This window comes from Pinus tabuliformis, chromosome 4_2 (assembly GCF_031772625.1).
Source record: "Pinus tabuliformis cultivar Carrire ecotype Pingquan chromosome 4_2, CPIR1, whole genome shotgun sequence".
Classification (NCBI taxonomy): Eukaryota; Viridiplantae; Streptophyta; class Pinopsida; order Pinales; family Pinaceae; genus Pinus; species Pinus tabuliformis.
The window spans coordinates 363369028-363381467 of record NC_142304.1 but is presented as its reverse complement, the minus strand read 5'-3'; positions in this window follow the sequence as shown (position 1 = coordinate 363381467).

The following is a 12440-nucleotide window of genomic DNA, read 5'->3' as shown; positions in this document are numbered from 1 at the left end:
AAGTGAAGAATATGAATGTCAACTTACAACCATTGGTAGATGAGTTAAAGGAATTATGGGAAGGGATACATGTATGCAATGTATCAAGACCCGTCGCAAGGAGAGACCTTATTTCTTCAAAAACTAAAAGGAAACATTGACCAAGACAATAAAGTAGAGGAGAGGTTGGTCCTTCTTGGTATTTTAAAGAAGGTGATGTCCCATGGATTTTGAAGAAAGATGATATTTATTTGGAAAATGAAATTATAATGGGTGTGAGAGTGCCTTCTTTATATCGGTCTTAACTATGACACTGCTTCATTGTGGAATGACCATTTGTCAAGGTTTAAATTGCATGACCATTTGAACCTTCTAAGAGTACTTATGTCAAAAACATGATTTTATTATTTGTTATTATTTTTTTGCCATGGGATAAAATATAATTAATTTTTGTATTTTTTTACTTTGTAGTGTCATTATCCTTTGTTCATGTGTGGGTGTGTGAATCATGACTTCCCCCAAGACCTACGATGTGCCATATCTAAATTATCTACATTTGTACGTTGGATCACATCAAAGGGGATTCATATGGCTAGCATTCCACAATGGTATGGAAAGATAGCTAAGATTATTTGTATGTTTGAGAAGGAACTACCGATGAGTTTCATGGTTTTGTAGGTTCATCTTCTAATTCACCTAGTAGATGATGTTGAATTGGTTGCGATGGTTTCTTGTCATTGGATGTTCTTCTTAGAGAGTTACATGAAGAAATTGAAAGGTTTTGTTCGCAAAGCAAGAAACCTGAGGGGTATATGGCATAAGGGTACATATTGTATGAGTCTTTCTATTATTACAGTGAGTACGTCAAGCAGATCAACAACACACCAGGTGTGGTGATTTGGGACGACGAAAGGGATGAAGACAAAAGAGAAGGAGAGCTTCTCCAAACAAATGGAAAAGGGTGTGTGATAAAGAGTAAGTGACTTATAATTTTTCAAATTTCCACATACTAACTATTCACACTAAACTGCATAATGTATATTTTGATCTCACACATACTATATATGTCAGTTTGATTTCATCAATGGATTTACAAATTGAATACATCAACAAATTCATTCTTTGCAATTTGGAAGCAACACAACCATGGTTTGTATTATATAAAAAAAAGAGGAGGAAATGCGAAAGTGACAAGAAAAAATTCAAACGGTTGAATGGTAGAATCGTGCTTGATCCTAATCATTTAAAAGAAAATATGCTAATGATATGCCCCAACAGTTGGGTTGTTGACTGAGTCAGAGAGAAATACGATGCATCTAGTAATTACCCATGTGATGAAGAGGTTGCACTAAACATTTTTAACTTCATAACACACCTTTGAATTTTAACATCTATATTTTTTATATTTTAATTATGTTCAGGTTATTAGACACATGACCCTGTGATTTTTTCACTTTTTTATAGGTGCATTTGTTCCCATCTATGTGGGCATATGAAAGTCATTTTCACACGGAATCTATTGATGATGGATGCATGGCACAAGATTGTGGAGTGGAAGTCAAGTTCGACCAATCTAGTCATGCTAGCCACCACGATCAAAACCTGATACAAGGGACGTTAGGTTATGTCAAAAAGATAAAATAGATCATTGAAGTGGAATTCTCTTCATTATAATGTGTTATTTTTAGGTAATCCATAAATCTCTATGGATATTACATTGGATAGTTCATCACAATAGATTTGATAATATTATATTAAAAAATCGAGATTCTACACTATTATAGTTTTATTAAACTTTAAGATCTATAGATTTAGCTGTAATTAGTGGATGCACACGAGTGGAAATTATGCAAAAAAATAGAGAACAACAAAATAAGATCTCACACACACACACACACACACACAAGAAATAAAATATGCTCTGGGAAATCCTTTTGGGAGAAAACTCAACTCGAAGGTAAGGCCACTTCACTCTCTTTCTCTCTCTAGAAATATGGCTGCAGGTACAAAGAAGTAAGGCTTGTGGACCATGGGCTACTACAGTGTACAAATCCTCCTTGTGTGCTCTACCTTCTATCCTTGTTGGTTGTCTTTTCTCAACTATGTAACAAAATTCTCTCGAAAGAATGGAATGCCTCTTCCTCCTAGTGGCTCAGTTATAACACAACCTGATAACCTACTAGTGGCTAAGTATGACTACATCAAATATTTATTAGAGTTACAATATAGACTCTTCTAGAGTCTTTTACATAAAAAAAAATGTGTCTAACCCCTTTTTCATGAATAATGGAAGCTGACATGGCATTCTCTCGAATGATAGGTGTGAAAATAGGAAGGTCAACTTTTGAGTGGCATAAATTTTGCATACGAACTCTGATTGACACCCTTCATGCAGCATTGGAAATATCTCTATGTAAAATAACATGAAAGGGTGTTGCTATAAAGCAACAAATATTTACCCCCAAAAAACGTTCTTTGATGCCTCAAAATTCTCCCAAATGGGTTCAAACCCTGTTTCGCCAAACTAGGTCGCACTGGTAAAAATGGTCCCATGAGCTGATTCCTCCACTTTTTCCACTCTAAATGCATTAATATGGATTAAGAACAATATAATGATCCAATCCAGATCACATCTCCCCATTTTGGGAGGCTTTTGGTCCCCAAAAGTATCTACTAAATGAGGTGAGGAAATTTTTCCTCCACCTTCTCTCTAGTGTACCATTTAGCTTTACTTGTAGGTTGTCCCTTCAACCCAATCTGCCAAAGGTCATGCTTCCCTTGTCTTATAGTTTTGGACCTCTTATGCAAAAATGTATCTTCTGTCAACTCTACTTGAGCATCTGGTGCCAATTCCTCCATAGAAGGTAAGAACTATTCCTCTTCCTAATCTAGCATGGAAGGCTCATAGAGTTTTAAATTCTCTACATTCACAACTGAGTAAATGTGCATATACGACATTAAACTGATTCGATAGGAATTATCACCCACCTTTTCCAGTATCTCAAAGTTGGGGCCATACCTTAGAGCCTTGATTTTCTTACCAGACCCTTGCAGCCTCCCTTTATTCAATTGTAGCCATACCATATCTCCCACCTTGTACGATTTCTTTATTCAGTGTTGATCATGCCTCTCCTTATACTTCTCCTACGAATTCTATAGTGTTTCATGTACCTGTAGATTAATCTCCTCATCTTCTCTATAATTTTTTCAACCCTTAAAGCATCTCATGTAATATATTCCCTCACTCCTCCTTACTAACCATATACAATATCCAAAGGTGAAGGTGGAAAATATCCAAAAGAAGTCTCAAATGGGGAATTTCCTATAGAAGTGTGGACAACTATGTTGTAAGAATGTTGTATATATACCAGATTTTCATCCTAGGCCTTCAGATGCTTTTGGTTCTATTCCCTAAGAACATGCACCAAAATCTTGTTGAATACTTATGTCTTCCCATTTTTCTATGTATGGAATGTTGTAGATCTCTTCAAATTCATGTCCATATTCTCCTACAATGTAGTCCAAAATGCACTGAGAAATCTTGTATCCCTGTTTGAAATGATGCTCCTTGGTATCCCAAAGTGTGCCCAAACATGTCCAAAGAACACATTTATTTCTTCTTATCTATTGATGGTATTTTTATAGGGCATTAGAATACACATCTTACTGAACCTATCAACTACCAAAAATAGGTAGTCATGTCCCTTCCTGGTTGTCGGTAAACCTCCCACAAATTCCATGGAAATGCTTTCCCAAGGACGAGTAGGTATAGGTAAGGGATGATATAAACCTTACTTATTATTGCTAGGCTTAATAGTACAACAAAGCATGCATTCTCTTATGAACCTAGCTACCTTCTCTTGCATCTTGGGCTAATACACATACATGTTAAAGTTAGCCATGGTCTTCCCTACACCAAAGTGCCCTGCAACCTTGGAAGTTTGAGACTCTCTAATCAGAAGTAGTCACTCACCTTTAGTCACACATAACTTATCTAGCCTATAGAGTAACCCATATTGGATATTGGAGTCAATATTGTTGTCACCATCGTGCACATGACTATGACTCCTCAACTATTGATACAACTCCTTGGATTCCTCATGCTCTGAATATACGTCTCTGTATGCATCATGGGTGAATGGTTCCATGTGCATAAGAGTCCCCAAAGCTATGATATTTGATGTGGGTGGCCTTGAAAGCATGTTGGCCAACTTGTTTGTATTTCCCTTTTTATACTTGATCACCAAATGAAATTGTTGTAAAAACCCCATCCACTTCTAACGCCTAGTCTGTTGTAGCTTACTCTGGGATTGTAAGTACTATAACGATTGGTAATTTATATGGATTACTTTCCCATCAGATAGTGCTTCCACTTCTTCACAACTTGCACCATGGCATAGAGCTCGTTGTCATAGGTAGGGTAGTTAAGAACTGTCCCATGAAATACTTTAGAATGGTAGCATACAAGTCTTCCTCCCTACATCAAGACATCTCTCATAACATACCCAATCGCGTCTGTCTCCACTTCAAAGGGTCGTTGCAAGTTTGGTAATGTTAGAATTGGTGCTTGATTGATCTTCTTCTTTATCTCTTTGAAAGCGTTCTATTGACCTTTTCCCCACTGGAGATTATTGCCTCTTGCTATTATGGCATGGAGTGAAACTCTTGCCTCAAATACTATGTTGCCCCAATGAAACTCTTGACTTCATAAACATTAGTAGGTAGAGGCCATTTCATGATGGTCTCCATCTTGGAAGGATCTATATTCAGTTATCCTCCACCGATCACATACCCAAAATACACCAAATACTAATGTGCAAACTCGCACTTCTTGAGATTTTCTAGTAGCTAGTGCGTCTTCAATGTTTCCAACACCTGCGTCAAGTGTGAAATATGCTCCTCCCATAGAGTACTATATACCAATATATCATCTAAATAGACAATAACAAATGAATATATAAAAGGGTGCAATACATCATTCATTAATCTCATAAATGTAGCTGGTGCATTACATAGGCTAAATGGCATGACTAACCACTCATACAAACCTTTCCTAGTTTTGAAGGTGGTCTTCCAGGTATCTTCTTCTTTGACTCGAACCTAGTGATATCTAGACTTCAAGTCCAACTTGGTGAAGTACTTTTATTATTGCAACTAATCTAGCAGATCATCTATCTTAGGTAGGGGGTATCTATTCTTGAGAATGATTTTGTCAATGCCATGTAATCTATACACATCCACCAAATCCCATCCTTCTTTGGAACAATAATGATGGGTGACCCACTTGGTGATGTACTTGGTCGAAAGAAACCTTGTTCTAGCAGTTGTTGCAATTGTTTCTTCACCTCACTTGCTTCTATAACAGGTTTCGTGCACAACCTAATATTTTGCAATGGGGAGTATGGAAATAGTTGGATCTCATGATCCACTTCTCTCTTAGGTGGTAACCCTCTAGGCTCTTGGAACACATCCTTTTATTCTTGTAACAACTCCTCCAATCGTTGTTTCCTTTTCTTAGTACGCCCTTCTAGGGATGCCTTACCTCTTATTGACTCCTCTACAAACTAGCTTGCTCGTAAAAACAATAAAACATAATTCTTGTTGGAACTGATCAATTTCTTGGCTTGGTTGACACTTACTAATAACATTTTTGACCCAATTTTTTGCATGTTGATGATGAATGATTTTCCATCCTTAACGAGTTGAAATTGGTTGGATCTCCTCATGAATATTGCATCACGCATGTACATTTATGGAATCCTAAACACGATTCCACATGCATCAAGGGGAACCACATCTAGATCTACTTCATCAAAAAAATCAACACTAATAGAAAATCTAAATTTTCATTGTTTAGTTACGTTCAGCTTTGCATCCTTATTTACCAATCCCAGTGGATATGGGTTTGGATGATCACGAACTTCCAGCCCCAATTTTTGACCAACTCTCCTACAATGAGATTCGCCTTCGATCTTGAGTCAAACAAAGTGTCAATATTTGTCTTCGTCACATGTATCTTTGTATGGAAGAGGTTTCTCATTTCTTTCTCTTCCTGTTGTTGAAGGCTAATTAGATTCATGTCCTTTTGTATTCATGTACAAACTATCTTCTCATTCACGTCTTATCCATTTTCAACTTAGTTGCTCGAATCCATGGACATGAGATTCTTCTTCTTATTATCTTTCTTTTTGTTCTTCAGGTTTAGCTCTAGATGCAACTTCCATCACTTCTCCTTTCCATGGCCATCAATGTTGCAATGGTTACTAAACTTTGCACTAGTGTGTTGTGGTTGCCATATTTTTATCTTTTCCCCCATTTTGTTTCTTCTTCCCCTTCTTAGAAGCTTCTTTTTGCTCATTCTGCTTTGATCCACTTGATTAAGCTCTTTTCAGGCCTATGTTCTCCAAGTATCGTGCCTGTACACAAGCCTCATCCACCAATGTGGGCTTGAACAACATCACTTTCTCATGTAGACAGTGTGCAAACACCCCAAACACTTGATGAGTACATTTGGGTTCTTTGGAGAGATACCTAATATTATAGCCATATTTCTGAATTCCATGGTTTACTCTTGCAATTTGGCCTGAATTTTGTCTTAAGTAATTCCACTGGATCCACTGGTCCTCTATGTAGCCAATGGGATAAAACTGTGACTTAACGAGTTTTAAAATCCTCCCACTTAATCACTGGAGGTTCTCCCTCCAACCTTAGGGTTTCTGTGTGGTTCTCCCACCAAGTTAGTGTATGATCCTCTAATTTCAACTGTGCAAATGAGATATTTTTCCCTTCCTCGATTTGATGGACGCTAAAATAAAATTCTAGATGTTGTAACCAATGGTTCTGCTTTAGAGCAATGATCTCATAGTGGTACAACTTTATATCGAATTTTTCATCCATTTTGAACAGGGACTGATTCACAACACTCGAACTGTGTTGATATTTTCCAGATTCTTTCTTCAACTGGTTCTTCGCTTCTCCCCGATCTTATGATCCCCATTCTGATTTGTCCTCTGCATTCGAACCCACATATTCTCCAAATATCCCAAGCTTATTTCTTAGGGCTTCCATTTGAAGGTTTAAATTGTGGTTTATATATGCGACTTTTTGTTCCAGCCACGAAAACCTCATTAAAGGAAATTTTGGCCTAAATATGCCCATGAAATTTTCACGTAATTTCCATGTCATAATATGTAAACCAATCATATTTTAAATTTAAAAGGATGTACATGTCCTAAATAATTTTAAATTGTTTAATTTGGGTATTGTTGAAATATTTTATTATTAATTTTCGTATTGATGGAATATTTTATTATTATTTTAGGTAATCATGAAATATTTTATCAATGTTATTTACTTGTCGTACCCATATGAATTAGAATATCAAAAAAGTCATTAATGCAATGTAAATCTTGGTATTAGTGAAAAATATAAATTAAAAATATGCCCTCATTTGACATTAATAACATGCCCCCCCAAAAAATAAAATAAAATAGTTAAATACAAAATATATATAGAAAATGAAATGGGGAGCTCTGCCTGTAGAGGAGATAGGGTTTATTCAACTCTTGCTGCCGCCGTTGCGCCTGCGGCGGCAGGGCCACCTTTGTTCTGCGTTTCCTGCTCTGCCTGGGGCAGGGATACATCTTCGGCCTCCACTTCATTCCTGTAGAACCGAACCCTTGTTCCATTGCGCAGCTCTGTCAATTTTCTCGTCTTCGGCTCTGATGACCCAGGGTTGGAGGTCCACACATCTAGGGTTTTGAGATCATCTGAAGCGTTCCCGGGGACTAGCTTCGTGCATTAAGTCGGGAGGCGGCGGCGTGTGTTTTTTTTTCTTGGTTTTCGGCGGTTTACTGCTCGACTTTCCGCGCTGCTCTGCTTTGGCGGACTAACGAAGGCGTTGGCTTTTGGCGTCCCGATATGAGCCGCGGCGCGGGTGTGGGGTATTTCTAGTCTCTAGATTTACTCCTCATGGGGGCGAGGTGGCTGCCCTAGCCGCCTCTGCCCCCGGATCGCCTCTGCTCTGGTTGGGACCTGATGGGTTCCCTTACTGAGGCTTCTGGTCCTATTTTTGGTCGCTTGCTGGCATACCTCTGCAGTTATCTGGAGCGTTGAGGGAACTGGGGTGTGGAGACTGTCTCAGCATCGTTTCGTGCCGCTTCATCATGGTTGTTTCTGGTTGTTTTTCTGCAGGCTGCTGAGATGTATGGGTGGTATCTTCCTTTGGTTTCTTCAGTTTCAGGAGGAGAGTTTGAGGGGGTGGGGGAGGAGTGGCTACCTTTGCTGCTCTCTACCTCATTTCATGCCTCTCCTCCTTGTCTTGGCGGCCATTAGAATTTTCTACACATTCCTCAGGAGCTGTTTTCTTTCTGCTGTTTTTGTTTGTGATGGGTATGGCTATCCTCCTGGTCTGTCCGCAGACTGGTTTGGGGTTTACATACCCTTTTTACTTGCTGCCCTGTCTGAGGGCTTTTCTGTATACTTCTCTTGAAGTATAGTTATTGTAAGTGGCTTGCCCACACTTCTGCATATGCGTTTAGCATCTACAACATGTAATTTTCTGAAATTAATGGAAATTACAGATTTTTTTTCGGAAAAAAAAAATAAAAAAAAAATAAAATTAAAAATTAAAAAAAATATAGAAAATGAAATATAAAATATAAATATAAACAAAAATAGTAAAAATATAAAATTGTTAAATTGTTACAAATAAAATATAATTATAGTTGAATATAAAATAGTTTAATAGTTAAAAAGTAATTAAATATAAAATATAAAATAGTTAAAAATAAAATATAGTTATATTTGAATATAAAATAGTTAAATAGTTAAGAAACTTATTCCAAAAAGGAAGAAATACCGGATTCTAGACAAAAATATAAAATATATAGTTAAATATAACTAAATATAAAATAGTTGAATAATTTAAAAATAGTAAAATATAAAATAATTAAATCATAAAATATAATTAAATATAAAACAATTAAGTAGTTAAAAAATATTTAAATAGTTAAAAAGAAATTATTTGGGAAACGACAAATTATCAAATTTCGGCTAGAAAATTTATTTTGGGTGAAATTGTGGCTTCGGTAGATAATGTTGTTAAAAAAACACCAAAAAATTAGTTAAATATAAGATATATATAGACAATTAAATTTAAACATAAATTATATATATACAACTATTTTAATAAAAGTGCTATATATTGAGGGATTTCGATAAAAGTAAAAAAATTGAAATAAAATATTAAAATAAAAATAAATCTTGTGCTAGTAAATATTGTGGAACATAGATAAAATTAATGTAATATTAAAAATGTCTACATGGCATTTTTTATTAATTTCTTGAATTTTCCATAGGTGGCTACTTTTAGGCTGAAATTTCCTCTAATGCACCTCTTCAGGATCACGAGGGTCATTTACAGATTTGTCAGCCATGATTAGGTTTTTATGTTTTTTTACCCCACTGACTTAGATCACCTACAAACTCCACAAAATACCGAAAGAAACATGCTCTGATACTAATATGATCCGTAAACTGCCATGGACATTCCAATGGATAGTTCGTCACAATAGATCTAATATTATATTAAAAATCTGAGGTTCTACACTATTACAGTTTTATTAAACCTTAAGATTTGTAGATTTAATTGTAATTAGTGCATGCATGCGAATGGAATTATGCGAAAAAATGGAGAACAACAAACTAAAATCGCACACACATAAGACACAAAATATGCTGTGGGAAACCCTTTCGGGAGAAAACCCAACTAGAAGGTGAGGACACTTCACTCTCTTTCTCTGTCTATAAATATGGATGCAGATACAAATAAGTAAGGCTTGTGGCCCATGGGCTGCTACAATGCACACATCCTCCCTGTGTGCTCTAACTCCTATCCCTCTTGGCTATATTTTTTCAACTATGGAACAAAATGCTCTCGAAAGAATGGAATGCCTCTTCCTCCTAGTGGCATGGTTATAAAACAACTCAATAGCCTACTAGTGGTTAAGTTTGAATACATCAAATCTTAACTAAAGTTACAATATAGACTCTTCTAGAGTCTTTTACATAAAAAATACATGGCTATCCCTTTTTTCATGAATAATGGAGGCTGACGTGACATCCTTCCAAACTATATGTGTGAAAACATAAAGGTCAACTTCTGAGTGGCATAAATTTTGCATACAACTCTAATTGACGTGCTTCTTTCACTGTTAGAAATATCTTTGTGTATAGAATAGCATGAAAAGGTGTGACACTAAAATGACAAAGTTTTACCCCAAAAAATGTTGTTTGATTCCTCAAAACGATCTTAGAAGGTTTTAGAACTCATTTCACCAAACTGGGTCCTACCGGTAAAAACAGTCCCATGAGATAATTCCTTCACTTTCTCCACTCTAAATGCATCAATATGGATGAAAAACAATATAATTATCTAATCTAGATCATTAGGTGCATTTGGTGGAACACCTTTGATCAAAATAATGTAAAGGAAGATCCCGATAGTGTCTTGTTATGTATCAACTCTAGAAAGATGTGGCATGAAGCTAGGGAGCCTTATGTTTTCCATAAACCCTGCAACCAGGTGTTTTTTTACTCAGATGTGTTGGATAGGGATTGATGGTTGGTATTAAGACATGACCATAAGTCAAAACATATTTTGAGAACAACAATGTTATCATGCCAAGCGAGGAAGATAATAAGGGCGATGATAATGGAGAGTGATATATACCTGTGTTATTTCATCATTTATACTATTGTTGTATGTTTTTGTTTTCTTTATTTCACTAGTTATATTATTTTTTATTTGTCTTGTTGGCATATTATATAATTGGTAAGATTAACAAATGTTTTTACAGGTTTTTGTTTCCTAGTGGAAACATTTTTACACTTAAAACTAAGTATTTCCAATTGTGTAATTTATAATTTAAATATTAAAATTTTAACATGTTTAATTCTAAGATTGTGATAAGTTTAATTTGGATTTTGTGACAAATAATGTTTTTATAATAACAAATTTTAGGGTAGAAGAGTATTTAAAAGGAGTAAATAGTACAACAGAAAAGAACATGTATTCATATGCAATTATTTTTTGAAAAATAATTTAGTTAGAATCAATATGTATGAACTATCTACATAATAGAAAATTATGTATGGTAATTTTACAATTATAGTTTCAACCATATTAAACTTTGTAAATTATAAAAATATATTTGCATTTTTATTTAAACTATGTATTTTTTCCTGTAATTTCATCTATAAAATTTTGATATAAGTTCACCATTATATAATCTATAATAAATATATATCATTTCATAAAAATAAACATCATGATGATAATCATCTGACAAACATAAACATCATCTAAAATACACATTCAAATTCACCAACATCATCTAATTATATAGACCTCTAGCACATATAAACATCATTAGGTAGCACATAAATCTAACAATTTAACATGACATCATCATCGTGATCACATCTAACAATATACCATGCTAATAGATTCCATGCTAATTATATTATTTTTTATTTGTCTTGTTTGAATTTTATATAATTGGTAAGATATTAAATTTAAATTGGTAACAATTACTATAACTATTAAATTTAAATTGCTTGAAACTTTCATAACTTTGGTGAAAAAATAAATTTTATTAAAATGTAAAATTTTAAGTTATATCAAATATAAATTAATTATAAAAAATTATGATTTAAGTTTTTTAAATTTAACAATAGATTGAATTTTATAAATAAACTTAAAATATTATTTTTATATTTTTTAAATAAATATTATTGATAATAGTTTATTGATTGCATTTTCTTATTTATTAATTTAAACATTAGAAATTACAAAAAATTAAAACTAAAATAAAAAAATACATATTAATTTAATAATTATATTTTAAATAATAATTTTGATAATAAATATATATTTTAATGATGCTTCATTCATAATTATTATTAATAAATAAACTAAATAAACTTTATTTTATTAAATTTATAAAATAAAATTAATTGTAATGTTATTTTTATAATCGAATATTTTATGAACAAATTTTTTTAATTATAGTTGATTTTATAGACCAATTAGTTATAAATTTTAATTTTATTATAAATCTTTTGAAATTGTTATTTAATAATTACATGTTGCCATATACGTTTTGAAAATTATTTGCAAAGATTAATTAGATATTGTCTAGTATTATAAGTATAGGTCAAAACTTTCTAATTTCTATGCTTGACTATGACTAGATAGATAGTTTTGTTTAGAGGTTTGTACAATTTAATTATGTGTAAAATTGATTTTGTTTTCTAGTGACTATTTTTTTGATAGGTTTTATAAACATTTTTTATTTATTTATGTTTTCTATAGGTAAGGACTATGCCGCTCGCAACCCTTGTTTGAATAAGAATTTAGTTAGAATGAATATGTATGGACTATCTATGAAATACAAAAA